The 22,397-nt window shown below is 43.8% G+C and overlaps 1 protein-coding gene and 1 pseudogene across 1 annotated transcript in view; one reads left to right on the top strand and one right to left on the bottom strand.

Annotated features, from left to right (window-relative positions):
* Positions 1-22,397, top strand: part of LOC137537038 (zinc finger protein Xfin-like) — a 525,741-nt gene that overhangs the window by 362,481 nt on the left and 140,863 nt on the right. The window lies entirely within an intron of this gene.
* Positions 5,239-15,300, bottom strand: LOC137535180 (zinc finger protein 420-like; annotated as a pseudogene).

Below are 22,397 nucleotides of genomic sequence, written 5' to 3'. Positions count from 1 at the left end.
GCTGTTTTGCATGTGCATTTATCCACTTGTTGGGCAAATTAGGCACCATTTTGATACCATTTTGATATGATCATCCATGGGCTTAGGTTTACTCAACTATCTATGTTCATTTATATGTCCATTATGGACTGTACTGTCATTATATGGAGCCTTGCAGTATATGTTGCACGTGTTGGCATCATCTTTATATGGGGTTTAACCTTATTCATGTTTATGTATATTTTTTCTTAGGTTTTTTTGTACGCCTGGTAGGATCAGGCGCCCCCAGTATTTTTAATTCTTATTCGGTTTTCCTCATCTGATTGAGCCACGCAGGTTTGCATTGATCTCTTACATTTTCTATTCTAGATTTGCATGTCCTGTACATTGCTGATAACTTTCTACATACTTGGTACACTCTTGTCACTCAGGACCAGCAGTTTAATATGAGGACTGATATTTACTAGTCTCCATTGTGTGTATTCTGCTGGTTCCATTTGGAGTTTTATCTCTTTCGATTTCTCTTGTTTGGTGGTTTTATTCTTCATCCTGACACTTTTTGGGTGTACTATTAATCCTTGATCTAATTTCTTAACCAGTGTTATGTACTACTTTCTCCATTGTAAACTTTTAGGCGTATAAGGCTTTTGGATTGAGCCTGGTGTAGACGCCATAATTCTTCACGGTGGTGGGCCCTCTTTTTCTGCGATCTTTTTTAGATTATATTTTGTGCGGAAATGTATTTTACGATTTCTAATGTAATGTTGTTGTTTCTCTTTGTAGAATTGGGTATCTTGGCCTGATGAAGGGCATATATATGTTTACAAAGCCCGAAACGAACATGTGTCGTTGCCTTGAAAATTAATACCTGTTATAACTGCAACTGTTTACCAAGCAAAATTTGATACCGCTCTCTTGTTTTTGGCTCTAAGAGGACCCATTACTTGATACCTAAGAACTGTACTTTTATATATTTACCAGTTTTGGATACACCTTTTTGCATATGTGTCAATAAAGTCTTTTTTTAAGGATTTTTTGTAATTTTGAGATTGCATCCCTATATGAGTCCTTTTCTAAAAGCAATATATTAGTCACGGTGGGCAAGGTGGATTGCCCCTTAAGAGGACTGTGTTTTGATCCTTCACAGTATAAAGGACCTTACCCAAAAATATTTTTTCATAAACCCCGATGCACTCACCACAGCTGTCCCCGTAGCACTCACCACAGCCATCCCCATAACACTAGCAAAGATCTCATAATGGTGTAAAGGTGGTCAGAGTTCATGTGTACACACACAGTTTTCCGGGTCTGTCCAGGTTGCTGCAGGATTATGCAAATTTATGCAGATTGGGAATGGACCAATCGTATCCCACCTCAGTGTTCTTCAAGTGGTCCATTTTCAGTCTTCAGAAATTTATGTAAAAATAAACTGTATTTTGCAACAACTAAAAACTATTTGGACCTCATTGACCATCACCAGTATCAGCCTATAGACTCGCAATGTTACAGAGTGCTGTGGCTAAAAACACTGACCTTACAATGGCCTTGTTAATTATGACAATGCAATTTATTTATTACAGTAAGTGTGATTAATGCATATTCCAGTAATAGTACATCTAACATTACATGCAAAGTAACAAAACACTTCACACTTTGAGAACAATATACAATATGATGAACCAGTCTCTCCTTCACACACACATCACACGTTAACTACATTTCTAAATGACCCCCCCAAAATCTCTGATCATTTACACTTCCAAGCTGCAGCTGCTTAACCTGCACTAATACAAATGTGAAGGTGGCCATAATCTAGCGATGATGAACAGATTAGACCAAGAGACAGATCTCTCTCTGATTGAATCTGATTAGAGAGAGATCTGCCGCCTCACTGCTGTCCCCCTAGTGTATAAATGTACCCCCAGTGTGTGCATTTACTGTATATAGTACCTGTCCTGTGTCGTCCACTGCATGGTGCCCATCTGTCTTCAGAATCTCACACAGGTTATTGTATTAAATTCCATGCAAAAAAGATAAAAAGTTTGCCACCACATGTTAATGCTGCGTGACTCTGGCGTCATCAACACCGATCGCCGGGGAACATGTCACTATTAGAGGTAAATGATGAGGCTCCGTGTGCCAATGGTGAGTATAAGCCGAATCAAGTATAAGACCCCCCCCCCCATATGTCTTCCCTGTGTGCGTGATGCAGAGTGCGTATTGGAAGCTAAGCTGAAGCTTATAATCAAGGCAGGTTCTAGACTAAATTGCTTCCAGGGTGAAGGTGTAAAAAGTGCAGCCCCCTGACCCCGTGAGTTTGAGAACATTATTTGCAATGCGGTATTTAGCCCCCCAGTATAGGTACGCCAGCTATTATACAACCCTATTTTAGGTACACCAGCTATAGGTACCCAACATAGGTGCCCCACCCGAAGCAATCCCCGGTGCTGTATGTCAGTTACTCACCGTGCCTCTCTCCAGCACCGATCGCACCACCTCCACCATGTACAGTTCCAGTCTTCTCTGTCTGGAGCATCGGGACTCGGATGTAAGACATCATCAAGCTGAGTCCCGCTGCGGTGGACAGAGAAGACCAGAGCTGTACACAGTGAAGGTGCTACGAGCGGTGCCGGAGAGAGGTACCGTAACTGACACACAGTGCCTGCGATTGCTGCAGGGGGGGGCACCTATAGCTGGCTAACCTATACTGGAGGCACATGCTGCACTTAAAAACCTCCTGTACAGTGTGCCCAGCACTGTCGCTTTCTGCTCATTTTCCTTGCCCAACAGAGAGTGAAGCATACTGCCCAGAGGGTTAAATCACAGAAGAGATACTTGGAGATGCATCAGATCTCCATTGTGATAAGATTTATTTTGTTACATAACACAGAATCTTTTCCAGCAACAATTTTGGGAAAGAGGCGCCCTGATTTGTATAACATTAGTTAAAAAACAATTAAACATAGAAGAATGAGATGGCTTACTTCAATGATGAAATCTCTGAGTAACAAATAATCTTTATTAAGCACATTAAGCACAGGCAACACGTTTCACAAGTCTTTGTCCGCTTCATCAGGCCAATACAAGTGCCAATTGAGAGAAGCCGATACAGCTAAGGGAGCTTTCAGCAACATCTTCCCACATTACTCTATAACATCATAAAATTATACAGTATGTATTATAATTATTGTTGTGTGTGTTACAATCATATATAACAATAGACGAACTGCCTCTCCACCCGAGAATTCCTGAATATTACCTAAAGACCAAACACCTGTATCCAATCATCTCCTTCTAATTTACTTTTGGGGTGCAGCACTGAGGCATTGGGGTATATCTGGAGTATAATATGACCTGGAAATACATCTGACTTCTAACCTATTGCTGCTATCATATTTATAGTATTGCCATGTAAAATAGTTGCCAATCTTCCTCTGTGAGAGTGTAACAATATACAGGTAGATCTATAACGTTATTTGTACCTCAGTTCAGTCAGGGCGAATGGGAGCTTCTTATATACCCACATCTGCAGCTCACATAAGGTGAATAACAATGTTACACAGAACTTTCCTGGAGTCTCACTTTCTTATTTCCACTTTGAGGAATTCTGACTCTAAATTGTGCTCAACAGCCATATCAGTCTGACATACAATCTTTGTTATCAGGAGTGTTTGTTCAGCCAGCTAAGTGTTTTAAGGTGGCCATATACTGGTCGATTTGCCATCAGATCGACCAACAGATAGATTCCTCTCTGATCGAATCTGATCAGAGAAGGATCGTATGGCTGCCTTTACTGCAAACAGATTGTGAATCGATTTCAGCATGAAATCGATTCCCCATCTGTGGAGCTGCTGCTGCTATCGCCCACCCTGCATACATTACCTGATCCGGCCGGCGCGAGTCCCCCGGTCTCCTCTGCCTTCTTCTCTGCGCTCGGCTCCTCCAACTTCACTTCTTCCTGTCCGGGGATGTTTAAACAGTAGAGGGCACTCTACTGTTTAAACTTCCTGCCGGGACAGGAAGAAGTGAAGCCTGCCGGACTCAGAGCCCAGCGGAGAGGAGGCAGCGGAGAAAGCAGGGACACGCACCGGCGGAACAGGTAATGTATTGCCGCTAGCGTCGGTCCTCGGGCATTCAAACGCCGCTATTGACGCACCCCCGACCCGCCGGCAATTCGAGAGAAATCTTCCGCACTGACAGGAATCGACAGGAACAATCGATTTCGGATGGAAATCGATCATTCGGTCAGCGTTTGTGCGACGATTTCACAGCCGATTCGATCACAGTGATCGAATCGGCTGTATATCGGCGGGAAAATCGGTAAGTGTATGGGCCCCTTTAGAGTTAATTGGAGATCTTGCCTCATTTACATAGATAAGGCAGCTGAATTATTAACCCTTGGAATAGGCCTGAAAGATAAATCTAATTTAAACCGAAATCGCGATCACCAAGATCACAATTTCGGAATCGTCAAAGTGGCGATTGTCATGATCACGTCATTTCCACATGGAGGAAGTTTGAAGAAGCGTCTTCAAACTTCCCCAAAGTCCCAGCGTGTGTGGCCCGCAGCGTTGGACATACCTTCCGCATGAATCCAATGCTGTCCATCCTCTATCGCCGTTTGCCGGCTCTTGTGCTTGGCAAAACTCCGGGTTCCTGTATGTCATATAACGTACAGGAAGTATTCCGTGCATTAGAGCCTGCAGGAGGCGAAGTGGATAGATAGGCATCGCAGGACTTGTGCTGGAAGCTATGTCCAGAACTGATGCAGCTTGGGGGACAGAGGAGGCACAGAGAGAGACACAGGAGACAGAGCGGGAACAGAGAGACACAGAAGACACAGAGGGGGCGCAAAGAGAGACACAGAGCGGGCCAAAAGACACGGGGGCAAAAGAGAGACCCAGAGGAGGCGTAAAGAGGCAAAGGGGGCACAAAAAGAGACAGGGGGGGGGGGGGGAACAAACAGGCACAAAGGGAGAACAAAGCTTGATATGAAGGAAATCGTGAATCGAATCGAAATCGCAATTTTGGACAGAAATCACTCAATTCAATTTTTTCTTAAAATCGTTCAGGCCTACCTTGGAATGTAAAAAGTGCATATAGGCAAATTCTAACTATGCTAATGCTAGGTACACATGATACAATTTTCTGGCCGATTTACTTGCCAGATTGAATTTTTCCAACATGTCCGATCTGAATTTTGATCGATTTTTCCAATCGATCAGAAAATCAATCGAAATTCAGATTGGACATGATGTAAAAAATTGATCTGGCAGGTAAATCTGCCAGAATATTGTATTGTGTGTACCTAGCATTAGTAACATATGTATCCACGTTCCAGGTTATTATTATTTATTGTATTTATAAAGCGCAAACATATTACGCAGCGCTGGACAACAAATAGGAATACATACAATGTAAACAAGGGGTGACAGACAGAGAGGTAGCACATGATTATACAACATAGGCACAAGGTTATACATGCAAACACGTTAGAAGATGCATGATCATGCAACTTAACAGAGACACTGCAATTTAAGTTTGGGTTAGTCCATGTAAAGAGTGTCATTAGTGGGGTTGCAAGATCCATAAGGACACATTAAGGGTGGGGGGAGACCCTGCCTAAGGCTTACAATCTAAAGTTGAGGAACGTATAAGGTAGGGCTGTGGAAAGGGTGCTTGGCTGAGAGAGCTAAAAGTGTGGTAGATAGGGGGTAGGCCATTTTAAAGAAGTGTTTTTTGAGAGCCTGCTTGAAGGTGAAGGAAGGGGCGAGTCTGAGGGGGGGGGGGGGGATTCCATAGGGTGGAGGCGGCTCTTGAGAAGTCTTGAAAGCGTGCATGGGAGTGAGAAATGCGTGGGAAGGTCAGGCGGAGATCATTGGAGGACCAGATAGGGTAGGCAGGTATATATCTGTGGACGAGCCCAAAATCATTTCCAGATACAGCACATGTATACAGCTTCACACCACTGTGAGATCTCTAATGGTAGACATGGACTGATTTATGCCATAAACATTTCCCACACTCAGCACATGAATAGGGCTTCTCACCAGTGTGACATCTCTCATGTTTGACAAGATCTGCTTTACTGCCATTACATTTCCCACACTCACGAATATGGCTTCTCCCCAGTGTGAGATCTGTCATGTCTGATGTGATTTATGCCCAAAACATTTCCCACACTCAACACATGGATAGGGCTTCTCACCAGTGTGTGATCTCTTATGTGTGACAAGGTTTGATTTCTGACCAAAACATTTCCCACACTCAGCACATAAATAAGGATTCTCACCAGTGTGAGATCTCTCATGTGTGACAAGGACCGCCTTGTGTACAAAACTTTTCCCACACTCAGCACATGAATAGGGCTTCTCACCAGTGTGACATCTTTCATGTCTGACAAGTTCTGTTTTACTTACAAAATATTTCCCACACTCAGCACATGAATAGGGCTTATTACCAGTGTGACATCTCTCATGTCTGAGTAACGCTGATTTCTGAACGAAACATTTCACACACTCAGCACATCAATATGGTTTCTCACCAGTGTGACATCTCCTATGTTTGACAAGATCTGCTTTACTGCCATAACATTTCCCACACTCAGCACACGAATATGGCTTCTCCCCAGTGTGAGATCTTTCATGTGTGAGGAGGTTTGATTTGTGACCAAAACGTTTCCCACACTTAGCACATGAATAGGGTTTCTCACCAGTGTGGGATCTCTCATGTGTGACAACAAAAATCTATTAACCCTTCGCACTCTCGCATGCAAATGTTCAAACAAATGCATTCACAGATTCACTCATCCAGGCACAACCTGTCATCCCTACAGCTAAGTTAAAAGCCGGGGTTTTAGTTCACAGAAGAATGCATTCTTATGCTTAGTCACCTATACTGCGCAGAAGTACCCAGGTAAACATAGGTGTCCTAACTCTGGCCCTGTAAAACGCATAGTGCACCTGTGGACACTTATGTTTACCTGGGTACTTCTGCGCAGTATAGGTGACTAAGCATAAGAATGCATTCTTCTGTGAACTAAAACCTCGGTTTTTAACTTAGCTGTAGGGATAACAGTTGTGCCTGGATGAGTGAATCAGTGAATGCATTTGTTTGAACATTTGCATGCGAGAGTGCGAAGGGTTAATAGATTTTTGCTGTTTTCTAGCCACACCCCCTTCAGCACCTCCCTTTCCTTAATAACTTATTTAATGTCCTAACTAGAGGCGATGTGCCTGGATATATGTATTTTTTTCTCATGTGTGACAAGGTTTGATTTCTGAACAAAACATTTCCCACACTCAGCACATGAATAGGGCTTCTCACCAGTGTGGGATCTCTCGTGTGAGACAAGGTGTGATTTCACAACAAAACATTTCCCACATTCAGCACATGAATAGGGCTTCTCACCAGTGTGACATCTTTCATGTCTGAGTAACACTGATTTCTGGGCAAAACATTTCCCACACTCAGCACATGAATAGGGCTTCTCACCAGTGTGACATCTTTCATGTCTGAGTAACAATGATTTATGGGCAAAACATTTCCCACACTCGGCACATGAATACAGCTTCTCACTAGTGTGAGATCTTTCATGTGTGACAAGGTTTGACTTCTCAACAAAACATTTCCCACACTCAGGACATGAATAGGGCTTCTCACCAGTGTGGGATCTCTCATGTGTGACAAGCTGTGATTTCACAACAAAACATTTCCCACATTCAGCACATGAATAGGGCTTCTCACCAGTGTGACATCTTTCATGTCTGAGTAACACTGATTTATAGGCAAAACATTTCCCACACTCAGCACATGAATAGGGCTTCTCACCAGTGTGACATCTTTCATGTCTGAGTAAACCTGATTTCTGGGCAAAACATTTCCCACACTCAGCACATGAATAGGGCTTCTCACCAGTGTGGCATCTTTCATGTCTGAGTAACACTGATTTATGGGCAAAACATTTCCCACACTCGGCACACGAATACAGCATCTCACCAGTGTGAGATCTTTCATGTGTGACCAGGTTTGACTTTTCAACAAAACATTTCCCACACTCAGGACATGAATAGGGCTTCTCACCAGTGTGGGATCTCTCATGTGTGACAAGCTGTGATTTCACAACAAAACATTTCCCACATTCAGCACATGAATAGGGCTTCTCACCAGTGTGACATCTTTCATGTCTGTGTAACACTGATTTATAGGCAAAACATTTCCCACACTCAGCACATGAATAGGGCTTCTCACCAGTGTGACATCTTTCATGTCTGAGTAAAACTGATTTCTGGGCAAAACATTTCCCACACTCAGCACACGAATACAGCATCTCACTAGTGTGCGATCTTTCATGTGTGACCAGGTTTGACTTCTCAACAAAACATTTCCCACACTCAGCACATGAATAGGGCTTTTCACCAGTGTGAGATCTCTCATGTATGATAAGGTGAGAAGAATCTGGGGGAATATTTGGGGTAACCAGGATATCTGCAGGAGACTCTTGTCCAATGACATCCTCCTCAGTTGTACAGTCTGTGGATACAGAGAGACGAGTCTCTGAGAGGTTCCTGATGCCGGGACTCCGCCCTGCAAATAGAGAAACATCATCACTTTCTGTCAGAGAATTCTGGGGGGAGGAACAATTATCATTAGGGATGGTCAGTGGGATGCTGACATGTTGTTGTCATGAGTTGATGTCAATAAGTTGAGTTTATGCGCGTCGCTATGGGGTTTGATCCAGGGCACTGCCCCCAAACCTGTTGCCATGGTGTCCCAGATTCATTATGGCAGCATGCCCCGGTTGTGAGTCTCCCCTTCCCCAGGGCCGTTTCGGCCAATTAGAGCGGCAGGAGGGGGCACGCTGGGTGGAACGGCGGGGGGAGTGGGCACAGGTTTTTACAAACTCACCTTCCTCCGAGATCCCCGCACAAAGCCTCCAGCCTCTTCCTACTTTCTCCCCCGACATTCGTCCATTGGTTACAGCAACTCCTGTGACGACGTAACCGCATGTCATCACAGTAGGTGCGGTTACCAATGCGACAGACGCCGGGGGAGGAAGTAGAAAGAAGCTGGAGGCTGCGTGCGGGGATCACGGAGGAAGGTAAGTTTGTAACTACCTGTGCCGGCTCCCCCCCCCCCCCCCGCCGCTGGAGGCACCTACCTATCTAACCTATACTGGGGAAACCTACATGTCTAACCTATACTGAAGACACCTACCTATCTAACCTATACTGGGGGCACCTACCTATCTAACCTATACTGGAGGAACCTTTTTAACCTATATTGGAGAAACCTACCTATCTAACCTATACTGGGGGCATCTACCTATCTAACCTATACTGGAGGCACCTACCTATCTAACTTAAATTGGAGAAATCTGCCTACCTATACTGGAGGCACCTGCCTATCTACCTAACCTATACTGGAGGCAGCTACCTATCTAACCTATACTGGAAAAAGCTACACTGGAGGCACAACCTATCTAACCTATACTGGGGAAACCTACCTATCTAACCTATACTGCAGGCCCCTACCTATCTAACCTATACTGGAGGCACCTACCTATTTAAACTACACTGGGGGCAACTACACCATTGTATCCTCCTGTCACTCACATTCCCATTGTAATTTACCCTTTTCTCTTTCTTGATACTAATTGAGCAAAAAAAGATATTGTGAATAAGGATAAGTGAATGAGAATAAGATTCTTGATCTCCTGGCAAATGGGCCTTTCTCCTTTGCTTTCGAGGGAAGATCTTTTTTGCCATGTGGTGGTATTATTGCCAAATGAGCGCTGCAAAATGTGAGAGACTGGAATAATGCCACATTAGGGTGAGAAATTATGAATGACAAGTGCAGGAGCGAATCATTTGCTCCCAGGATGCACTGCATGGGCCAGGAGCCAATTGGAAGAGATCCCACCCCAGGCAGATAAATAGAGGGGTGGAGGGAGGGATTTCCTCATTCCTGTGCCATTCTCTTGTGAGTTAGAAGCTGGTGGGGAGGTTAGAGATAGCTGTACTATTCAGATACATTCAGGGACAGTGTAGAGTGTAAAGGCATTGTAGGCCTGTGTACACTAGTCTGTGGCTGTGTGTGACAGCCAGGGTTTACTAGCATCCAGCACATTTTGCTCTCTAACATTGTATAATGCTGCAATCCAGCACAATTACACTATCTGTGTGTCACTAGTAACTTTGTGTGCACTGTACTGTGTGTGACACAGGGAGGATAGGTTACCCATAGTGCATATTTGCCTTGTAACATTGTATGCACTGCTTCACTGTGTGCGTGACACAGGAAGGCTATGCTATCCACACTGCATACTTGCCTTGTAATGTTGTGTGCACTGTACTGTGTGTGTGACACAGGGAGGCTATGCTCTCCATACTGCATACACTGTACTGTGTGCGTGACACAGGGGGACTATGCTATCCATACTGCATACTTACCTTGTAACGTTGTGTGCATTGTACTGTGTGTGTGACACAGGGAGGCTTTGCTAACCATACCGCATACTTGCCTTGTAATGTTGTGTGCACTGTACTGCGTGTGTGACACAGGGAGGCAATGCTATTCATACTGCAGACTTGCCTTGTAACGTTGTGTGCACTGTACTGTGTGTGTGACACAGGGAGGCAATGCTATTCATACTGCAGACTTGCCTTGTAACTTTGTGTGCACTGTACTGTGTGTGTGACACAGGGAGGCAATGCTATTCATACTGCAGACTTGCCTTGTAACGTTGTGTGCACTGTACTGTGTGTGTGACACAGGGAGGCTATGCTATTCACACTGCATACTTGGCTTGTAACATTCTGTGCACTGTACTGTGTGTGTGACACAGGGAATCTATGCTATCCATACCGCATACTTGTCTTGTAATGTTGTGTGCACTGTACTGTGTGTGTGACACAGGGAGGCTATGCTATCCATACTGCATACTTGCCTTGTAACATTGTGTGCACTGTACTGTGTGTGACACAGGGAGGCTATGCTATCCATACTGCATACTTGCCTTGTAACATTGTGTGCACTGTACTTTGTATGACACAGGGAGGCTATGCTATCCATACTGCATACTTGCCTTGTAACATTGTGTGGGCTGTACTATGTGTGAGACAGGGAGGCTATGCTATCCATACTGCATACTTGCCTTGTAACGTTGTGTGCACTGTACTGTGTGTGACACAGGGAGGCTATGCTATTCATACTGCATACTTGCCTTGTAAGTGCGTGCGTGCGTGTGTGAGACACAGGGAGGCTATGCAATTTGCAAAATCCATCATACTTTTCATGACAACGTCTGAGACATTTTCACTCATCTCTAATTGTGAATTTATAAAACACTAACTGTGGGAGCTGTGAGGTAGAGGATACCCCCATCCACCTTTCGAAAGCAAACCTGACTTGACCCAATTTTCTTTTGAATGAAAGTAAATGTACGTATAACTCTGTGGAAGCTCTTACTGCTCTCACTGCTTTTGCTGTCCCACCTATTACCTCTCCACAGAACAGGGCTCTCCAAAGCCATTAGGGCGTCTGTACTGTTATTGTTAGTAAGTTGTCAACAAATACTATCATGGATGATAGTTTTATAAGGCAAAAATCTAACATGAGCACATAGCATAACCCCTAATATGGCCAGTCTGTGAGCATTGACAATCATAACAGCAATACAGATACACATGTATTCTATATTTACTGCTGATTACTCACCTGTTCTGTCCTCTGTAACAGTGTCCTCCTCTTTACTTGTCCTCATCATGTCACTACCCTCTATAGACTGCTGATCACTCCTCACATTCATCTCTTCTTCTTCTTTACTTGTCCTCATCATGTCACCCTCCTCCATATACTGCTGATCACTCCTCACATATGTCTCTTCTTCTTCCTCTTTACTTGTCCTCATCATGTCACCCTCCGCCATAGACTGCTGATCACTCCTCACATATGTCTCTTCTTCTTCCTCTTTACTTGTCCCCATCATGTCACCCTCCTCCATAGACTGCTGATCACTCCTCACATATGTCTCTTCTTCTTCCTCTTTACTTGTCCCCATCATGTCACCCTCCGCCATAGACTGCTGATCACTCCTCACATATGTCTCTTCTTCTTTACTTGTCCCCATCATGTCACCCTGCTCCATAGACTGCTTATCACTCCTCACATACGTCTCTTCTTCTTCCTCTTTACTTGTCCTGATCATGTCACCCTCAGCCATAGACTGCTGATCACTCCTCACATATGTCTCTTCTTCTTCTTCCTCTTTACTTGTCCCCATCAAGTTACTTTCCTCTATAGATTGCTGATCACTCCTCACATACGTCTCTTCCACTTTTTCCTCTTTAATTGTCCTCATCATGTAACCCTCCTCCATAGACTGCTGATCACTCCTCACATACGTCTCTTCTTCTTCCTCTTTATTAGTCCTCATCATGTCACCCTCCACCATAGACTGCTGATCACCCCTCATATACATCTCTACTGCTTCCTCTTTAACCACAGCACTTCCATGCATAAGCTCTCCATCCTAGGTGAACAAAATAAGAGACCATTTAAAATGTGAACACAGATTACAGCACACACAGTAGGAAAGAATGTGTCACAGTTTTGGGTCTCTGGGGACCCTCAATACCACCTACCTGATAATGATGGGGGATGGTGTGATCTTCTTGTGGGCAATCCTGGGAATAAAGAGGACCTGTACAATTCTCTAATGGGCATCTGGTACTGAATACATCTGTAAGAAAAGAAATACTGATTAAATACATTGTCTCAATGTGTTTATCAGATGATGGAGGATCTAGGTGCACTTCTGTACTGCTCTCTCCTTTATAAGAAATAAAAGTTTCCTCTTACCTGGTGATGCGAGGGGAAGCTGATTCTCCATCATGGTGTCATTGTAGAGGCTCTCGTGTCCTTCTAAATACTGCCCCTGCTCCATTGGGAAACAGACAGTGACAACTTGACACCTTTTAGTAACCTGACACACACAGATACAGTCACTACCCAGACACATCTCTTGTTGTTATTGGATGATGTCCTCAATTCACTAAGATCATGCTGGAGATAATAAGGCAAGAGAAAACTTACCTCCACACAGTAAGAGTTATCTTATCTCTTCATTCTTTAAGTTACCTCCTCTGTAGTTAAGTTACCGCCTCTGTAGTTATTTTCACGCGCAGTTAATTAACAGCCTGTCTTTAACTTTAGAATTCTGGAGTAATTTTAAGGGTTGAAGAGTTAACTTAAAGACAGAAGAGTTAACTTTAGGTTTGCCTGATGTAAAATGTTTCCTGAATACTACATGCCTTATCACCATGGCAATCACTCTAGAAACGTTATTAAAGACAGGAGATAAGCTTAGTGAATTGAGGCCAATGTCCCATAATTCCCAGCACCACTCACCTCTCCTGTCAGCAGCTCCATCATCTTTGTGGTGATAGCCAAAATCTTCTGCTTGGTGTGTTTATCAGATATCAGGAAGTGAGTTAGGGGCACTGTGATGATCACATGATCACCAGACTTCTCTGATGGAAAACTCTATGAAAAAAAAGTCCAACAATAATGTCACATGACTCTCACTTTTCCAGTCATCTGTGTGTTTTATTAACAGTGATATGAGTGATGTCATGTGACCTTTCAAAATCCTCCTCACCTCTCCGGTCAGCAGATAGATGATGTTGAAGGTGAGGTTGAATATCCTCTCAGTCATGTGGCTCTGGTCCTCATCCATACTCAGTGATGTGGTCATGTGATTTATATGGGATGCTGCTGCCTTTTGATAGATAATAAGGGGAGGATAATCTTGGTTATACAGAAGTGAAGTAACTACTGATACAAGACCACCGATACAGGATCCCCCCTCCTGCCAGCACTCGCCATTGCTGTCACTTGCGGGTGGTAGGGCCATGCAGAGTATTGTAGGAAAGCATAAAATGTTGGTTTATAGCTACCTGTGCACTATACTCACAGCGTGCTGCAGTCCTGTCCTCCCTCTGCCTCCTCTCCAGCTGGCCTTCTCTCCTCACACCCACCTCCCACTGTTACCATTCCTGTGATGTTACAGCAGTGCTGGTAGTGTTAGATGGATAAGGATATGAGGAGAGAGGAGGCAGAGACTGAGGCTAATGGGAGCAGACGACTGGGGCACACTGTAACAGCTAGCTATAAACCAATGTAAATCCTTCATTTTACTGTTCTACATGGAGGTGGGGGTAGGGAGTAATACTGGAGTGTGGACATGGCTATACTGGCGAAGAAATAGCATTACCGGGTTGGGGGACATTACAGACTGAGGATAATGGCAATGCTGGGGGGCACAGGGAGGACATGGCTATACTGGATGGACATATTGCAATCGGGGATGATGTCACGAGTGATTACAAGTAGCTAGCTACTCAAATTCGTGATTCTAATGAGGCATAATTGGTTCAGGTGTGTGTCTGGGAAAGAGGGGGTTACTTACGCAGCTGCCAGCCGCTTCTCTGAGTATCACACAGCCATGCATGCGTGCAATGGGACGCGTTCCACGACTCAGTACCGCACACTTCCTCCTTCCGGCCGAAGTGCGCAGTACTGGAACGCGTCCCATTGGACATGTGCGAGGCTGTGATAGGCATGGAAGCGCCGGGCAGCTAGGTGATTAACCCCTTCTCTCCCAGCCGCACACCTGAAGCAATTACGCCTCATTAGAATGCAGAATTTGAGTAGCTAGCTACTTGTAATGACTTGTGAGCTCATCCCTGATTGCAATCGCTGTGTGGTATGAATTATTACTAGGAAGGTGAGATGCAGCCATAATGGAGGCACATGTAGGAGGCCCACTAGAAAACTGGCAAACAAGTCACAGCAGTTGTATAAGAGTTTTTTGTACAGCAATTGCTACAACGGGGATGATCAGGATAGTGACAGGTGTACTATGAGCTCCTCTGTAACAAAGTTTCTTGCATAAACATGGCGGCATACTCATGGGTTAGGCCACGCCCCCTGACCCCTATAGGACAGACTTCTCTATAAGTGTTCTGAATCACCCCCCCTCCGCCATTTTTTCTTTTTTTCTGTCCTCAATGGACAGGTTCTCTGTGAGTTTTTTTTTTTTTTTCTGTCATTTTTTTTTGACCTACCTCCTTTTTTCTTTTTTGAGGTAACTGCTTCTTTCTGCGGGTTTCTGAGCCTCTTCCCGCACTACAGTGGCCGTCTATACTTTCTCTTAAACAGAGGAAAAGGCCAGGATACTGCTGCTGCTCCATTTGTGATTCCTCCGAGATCTCACGAGAGTAGGAACGAGACTTGGGGATCCGGCCAATCAGGCATAGTTTCCCATGCCAGAAGCTAAGATGGCGCTGGGTGTATGACAGCAAGTCTCGCGAGACACGGGATTTGCCCCCTCCTGCACGGATTGGCCAGCAGAGGAACTTAACCAGGAAGCAGAGACTCAGGAAAGCGTCCAGCGTGGTGTTGCAGTAGCAGCGTGGGTGGCAGCATTCAGCAGCTGGTACCACGCTCCTGTGACAGGATTCTAGGAACAAATGCCTGGAGGTACACTGGTATCCTATTCGTCTTCTGAGACAGGTATGAGGAATTCTCCTGTTATTGATATGGATAAGCTACAATGCTGTAATGCAGGGACTGATCAGTAAAACTGTTTTACTCAGGTGATATGGAGGATTCATTGCCAGGAACTTCTGCTGGGGCCTCCAGGTACAGGATACTAAATGTATCCATGACACTGGTGTGAGCACAGGTGGTGGGCTATTGTATGTTTCTCTAGTTCACCTGGTGCTGGGCAGTATCCTAAAAAGAGTGCTTTTCTCTCTCTTCATGTATTTTATTCGGATTTTTTTAGTGAAAACACCATATTTTCTTCCTTTTGTGTTTTCACAGTCCGGATGAGAGAGAAGAAGGACTTATGGTCGCTAAAGGCATCCAGTCCTTATCTAAGAATCCTGAGCCTCGCTATCAGTATAATTATCAGCGATCAAGCTTGCCCAGGAAGAGTTCTTCTAATATGGACTATGATTACAGAAGGAATTCTACTAGAAACATTGATTATAGGCATTCACCAGAACAACGTTCAGGGAGAAGCCGCTATAACGAGTTCAGGGATAGATCTCCCAGAGACTATATTGACTATAGATATGAATTTAGACGCTCACCGAGACGTCCGCCTTCATACGACCCATATGACTCTGATCATTTCTCGCCTATGAGACATCGCTATGCACATGATTCTCCACAGAGAAGACAGCGACCTAGATCCCCTGATTTACAAGTGTTAACGCGCCATGATAAACCAGACCCTAGTCTATGTTGGTCATGTGCACAACCGGCCATGCCAGATAAAAAAGTATGCGAATCTTGCTTTACAGAGTTGGGCAGAGAAAAGGAGAAAGACAATGAGCAAGTATTATCCTTTATACAGCAGGCAGTGCAGGACACTTTTCAAAAAATGTCTGCTACGCAACCGAATGCTACATCAGCACCACCGGTACAAACAGATGATTCATCATCTCGAGCAGATATGCCGCCCATAGGGTTTGACTTTGCCTTAGTACCAGCTTTTGTGGCAGCGATCAAATCAGCAATAGAATGGCAGGAAGAAGACGAATTAAACGAAGAGCCAGATAGATATTATCCACACTTGCAAGCCCAACCTAAATCCTTCCCCTTTATGAAAATAATTAAAGACATTATTCTTAAAGAATGGTCCAAACAGGACAAGAAACCTTCATTATCCAATAGATTCTCTAAACTTTATCCATTGAAAGATGAAGAAGCAAAGTTGATTGAAACAGCCCCTATGGTGGACGCCTCTATAATGAGGCTGGCCAAGCATGTTACTCTGCCAATGGATGATGCAGTGCTTTTCAAAGATCCATTGGATAGAAAAATAGACATAGATATGAAAAAGGCCTTTCTGGCCTCAGGAGCAGCATGTAAACCAGCTATAGCCCTAACCTCATTAGCAAAGGCCATTAAAATATGGGTTGAAAATGTGGAAATAATGATAAACACGGATACAGACAAACAATCAATTATAAAGGCACTAGATGAATTAAAAATCTCAGGGGATTTTATTGGAGAAGCCGCGATAGACGTAATAAGATCGTCAGCAAGATCAATGTTGCATAACGTAACTGCCAAAAGAGCCCTTTGGTTAAAACCCTGGTCTGCTGACCAGGCATCGAGAAATAATTGGTGCAAGATACCTTATGATGGGGTACACCTTTTTGGGTCCGCTATGGACAAAGCTATTTCCTTGGTTTCCGGAGGAAAAACAGGGCTTATTCCACAGGATAAAAAGCCGCAAACTTATAGACAACAGGTACCAAGAAGATCAAACAGATTTCAGCAAGCGAAATCATACAGACCAGGAAAGCAGTTCAATAAAAACTGGAGGGGTACTCAGTCTACTTTCATGAGAAATAATAAGAACAAGGTAGCGACGTCCACTCAGCAGAATAAAAAGTCTTTTTGAGGGTGCGTCCACTCAAGATACTCCGGTAGGGGCAAGACTTCGCCTCTACTGGAAATCTTGGGTGGAAATCCTACAGGATGCTTGGGTCCTGAACACAGTAAGGCAAGGCCACAGGTGGAAATTCAAGAGGAAACCTCCGTTAAACAGATTTATACTTACAAGGATGCCAGGAAGCAGTATAAAACAGCAGGCGTTATTGAATTATGTGAATACTCTCAGAGCAGCAAGAGCAATTATAGAAGTACCGGAACAGCAAAGATTCAAAGGAATCTACTCACCTCTATTCTTGGTGCCAAAGACAACAGGGGGCTGGAGACCAGTATTGGATTTGAAATTTCTAAATCAATTTATAAAAGTAAGCCATTTCAAAATGGAATCTCTTCAGTCAATAACTCCTATGATACAGGTAAACGACTGGATGACTTCTATAGACTTAGCCGACGCTTATCTTCATGTCCCCATAAGCAAAACATTTCAAAAATTTCTCCGCTTCGCAGTTCAAGACAAACATTACCAATTTCAATCTCTTCCATTCGGCATATCTACAGCACCAAGGACTTTCACAAAAATTCTTCTGCCAGTCATAGCATTTCTCAGAACCCAGGGCTTAAGAACTTTTCACTACTTAGACGATATACTCCTACTGAACCAAGACAGGAATATTCTTCTCAAGCAACAAAGAACGTTACTAGCTACATTACAGAAATTGGGATGGCTAATAAACTGGAAGAAAAGCCAACTGGTACCATCACAGGACATGATCTTTTTAGGCGCCAGATTCAAAACAACAGAAAACAAGATACTTCTACCAGACCAAAAGATAAGTATGATTCTACAGAAAGTGGATCGGGTGCTACAATCCAATCGATTATATGCAAGAAGATGCATGAGTCTTTTAGGAACACTATCATCGACGATTCCGATGGTGAGCTGGGCCCATTGGCACATGAGAGTACTCCAGAACTTTTTTCTGAGAAAATGGAACAGGAGGAGTTTAATGCAACCATTGTCTCTCACGAAGGAAGTAATTTCATCCCTGAGGTGGTGGAAATGCAGAAGCCACTTATTGAACTGTCATCAGATCCAGCCGCCGGATCCAGTATTGATCACGTCAGATGCAAGTATAATAGGTTGGGGGGCACATTGCAACAACATTTTTCTCCAGGACAAATGGGTCACCAATCAAAGGTATGTTCCTTCCAACGTTTTAGAACTGAGGGCGGCTTATATGGCACTGAAGTCCTTTCACTTTCTGATTCAGGGGAAAAATGTTCTACTAAGAATAGACAACATAACAGCTGTAACCTACATAAGACGACAGGGGGGAACACGGAGTTTAACCCTCTTACAGGAGACGAGCAAAATTATGGATTGGGCCCAAAAGAATGTACTCAATCTTTCAGCTACTTACCTTCCAGGAGACAGGAATATCGTAGCAGATCGCTTGAGCAGGAGGTTTGCGGATCAAAACGAGTGGCGCCTGAACGATCGAATATTCTCTCTTATAATCAAGAAATGGGGAATTCCAGATATAGACCTGTGGGCGACACCGGAAAACTCGAAAATGCCAGTCTTTTTTTCCAGATATCCACATCCCCAAGCGGCAGGAACAGATTGCCTGACGCAGAGATGGAACTTCAAAACCGGTTATGCTTTCCCACCATTTCCAATGATCCCGAGATTTCTTCAAAAAGTCTTGAAAGAGTCCGCCACGATCATAACTATAATGCCTTTTTGGCCACGGAGACCCTGGTTTGCACTAGCCATGGAACTAAGCCTAGTGGAACCGATACATCTACCACATCAACACGACCTGCTATATCAGGGGAATCTTCTTTACCCAGAAGTGGAGTCTCTGCATTTGACAGCCTGGAAACTGAGAGGCAGGCTTATGTAGATCAGGGGTGTTCGAGTCAGGTGGTAGAGACGCTCCTCAGGGCCAGGAAACCCTCAACGAATCGCACATATTATAGAATTTGGGAAAAATTTGCTGCCTACGCAACAAAGACTAGCTTTGATAAGCTATCTCCATCAGTAGGAAACATACTGGACTTTCTGCAAACAGGAGTAGAAAAATCCTTGAGCCTCTCAGCACTAAAGGTACAAGTCTCAGCTCTGTCTGCCCTGACAGGGGAAAAGTGGGCACATCATCCACTAATAGTACAGTTCTTGAAAGCAGTAATGAAAATTCGTCCACCGAGAAAACCGTTCTTTCCAAAATGGGATTTATGTATAGTATTGGACACATTGTCGTCACCTCCTTTCCACCCTGTAGAATCAGCCTCCTTACAGGACACAACTTTTAAAACGTTGTTCCTAACAGCAATATCATCTGCTAAAAGAGTATCTGATATACAGGCCCTCGGCTGCTCAAGAGGCTTACTAGAATTCTTTCCTGACAGGGTAGTGCTGAGGCCAATTCTTTCATATGTACCAAAAGTGGCGTCAAGTTTCCATATTAATCAGGAGCTAACTCTTCCTACATTTTCGGTTGATGGAGAGAATCACCCGCTAGATGTAGGCAGATCAATAAAAGCCTATTTAGCAGTCACAGCACCATTTAGATCTTCTGATCATTTATTTGTGAACTATCAAGGGGTTAACAAGGGCAAAGAAGTTACTGCAAGGACCTTGTCGGCCTGGTTAGTAAAAATGATTCAATTAAGTTACCAAACAAGAGGTTTACCAATACCTCAGGAAGTCAGGGCGCATTCAACACGAGGAATGGCGGCCTCCTATGCATGCTTCTCAAAGGTGTCTATGGACACAATTTGCAAAGCGGCCAGTTGGTCCTCAGTTAATACATTTATGTCACATTATTGTATTGATCCTGCTGCCTTGTCATCATTATCATTTGCAAAATCTGTTTTGTCTGCAAATTGTAAATAAATTAGTGTGTTTATTGCATTCATTATATCCCTCCCTTGTGGTTAATTTGGTACATCCCATGAGTATGCCGCCATGTTTATGCAAGAAACTAGAAAATTGAATACTCACCTTCCGTAATTTTCTTTTCTTGTATAAACAATGGCGGCATACGAATCCCACCCTTCTGTCCATTCGAGGACTGATTTATACAAAGAATGGCGGAGGGGGGGTGATTCAGAACACTTATAGAGAAGTCTGTCCTATAGGGGTCAGGGGGCGTGGCCTAACCCATGAGTATGCCGCCATTGTTTATACAAGAAAAGAAAATTACGGAAGGTGAGTATTCAATTTTCTAGTATGTCCACGCTGACCTCTTTTCTGCTGAATATAGAACAAGAATCACATAATTACCTCTTCCAACAATGTCCTCTCCACTTCCTTCCTGCAACTTTTCGTTTTCGTCTTGTTTCTTGTCTATGGTTTCATTACTTCCTGATTGTGCGTTCTACATTGGCGAGGGGAGGTCGCCATCTTGTGGTGAATAGGAGAACTGCAGCCTTTGATAAGGCGTGGATAAGGTTAGGTGTGGTGTGGATAAGGTTAGGTGTGGAGTGGGGTGGATAAGGTTAGGCATTTGTAGAGGGAGGAGTCAGTGTGAGAATAGGGTTGAGTTTAGCTGTAGTAAAATATTGGTATGTATTACTGATATTTTACTATCATCATTAGCATTGCAAGAGAAGAGTATTGGTAAATTTACTGATATTCTACTATGGGCTATTTCTGAGTGTCCTTGTTTCTTATCCGCCAGTTACCCACCTCTAGACACATCATGACATCAACACTGACATGTCAGGTAATTAGGGCAGTGAATGGAAAGGGGGGGGGGGGTATCTGAGGCTGTGTAACCTGCCTGATGACTGCTGATATAACAATACCACGCTCCATATCTTCTGCTAGGAAGCTGCAGTAGATTAATCATCCATCAGCTTCAGAAGCGCATTTCCAGTCCAGGCATGGTTATGCTGGGAGTTGTAGTTCCACAGGATAACTAGAAGGGATTCTCTCGGACATGATGAAGGATACAAGCTTTACCATGAGTGAGTCTCAGACTCCTCTGGCCTTTTCAGGGCTGCTGGGTCTGCCATTAGTGTTTCTGCACTTTCACCATCTTCAGAGATGAAGATCAGATATAAACCTGGCATAAATGTTATAGTTCCCAGTTCAGCCAATGTTACCCTGCTGGGGCATGAGGGACTCTGGGTCATGTCTGCATGGCCTGATGGCAGAAACAGGCCAAGCTAAGGGAGAGCTCTAACATGCAGCTCGTGTACCTGTATTCATCTTATGTAACTTGTAAAGGGCTCAATTCCCCACAACCTTGTACTCACATCTAATTTTGATTGACCAATGATTGTCTCATTTTTCCACTTATACTCAGTATGAGAGCTTACCTACATAGTTCATAGTATTCAAAATACGTTAGCCCACGTACCACATGGTATCGCATGAAGGTGAACAGAGGCGCCAAAAGGATCAAATATGCTAAAATGGTTATAATCGCTGAGGAGGGAGTGGTGGACTCACCTCCCCTAAGCAGACATGAAGCTGTGAATTTTTCATCAGAACAAATTTATTCACATACTCCAAAATACTTCATCTTAGCCCTGAGTGGGGACCGGCCTTAATCTCCCCACCTGCATCTACAGTGGTTGCCTAAGCGGTAACCCTGGTTTGTGAGTATTATCATTACTTACATTCATTTTTCTCCAAATTCCAATACATGCTACACTATTTGGGCTCTCGTTTTTTTTCTTTCTTTTGTTCTCACGTTCCACATGGAAGTGGTAAAATTGGCCAGCGATTGGCTGATCAAAATTGCATGTGTGTATGCATCCTAAAACCTGTTTGGTAAAAATGTGATGTGAGGTAAAATTACCACATGCCTTAAAAGTGTTTTTATTGAGTACGATTTTCACACACGGAGTAATTTATCAATTCATGACAAGTCGCAAACATGTTTTAACTCCTACTGTAATTCATTTGGTATTTCATGCATTTTCATACCTAG

The sequence above is a fragment of the Hyperolius riggenbachi genome, chromosome 10 (assembly GCF_040937935.1).
Source record: "Hyperolius riggenbachi isolate aHypRig1 chromosome 10, aHypRig1.pri, whole genome shotgun sequence".
Taxonomy (NCBI): Eukaryota; Metazoa; Chordata; class Amphibia; order Anura; family Hyperoliidae; genus Hyperolius; species Hyperolius riggenbachi.
Note: the sequence above shows the minus strand (reverse complement) of the source record. Positions and strands in the feature narration are given on the sequence as shown.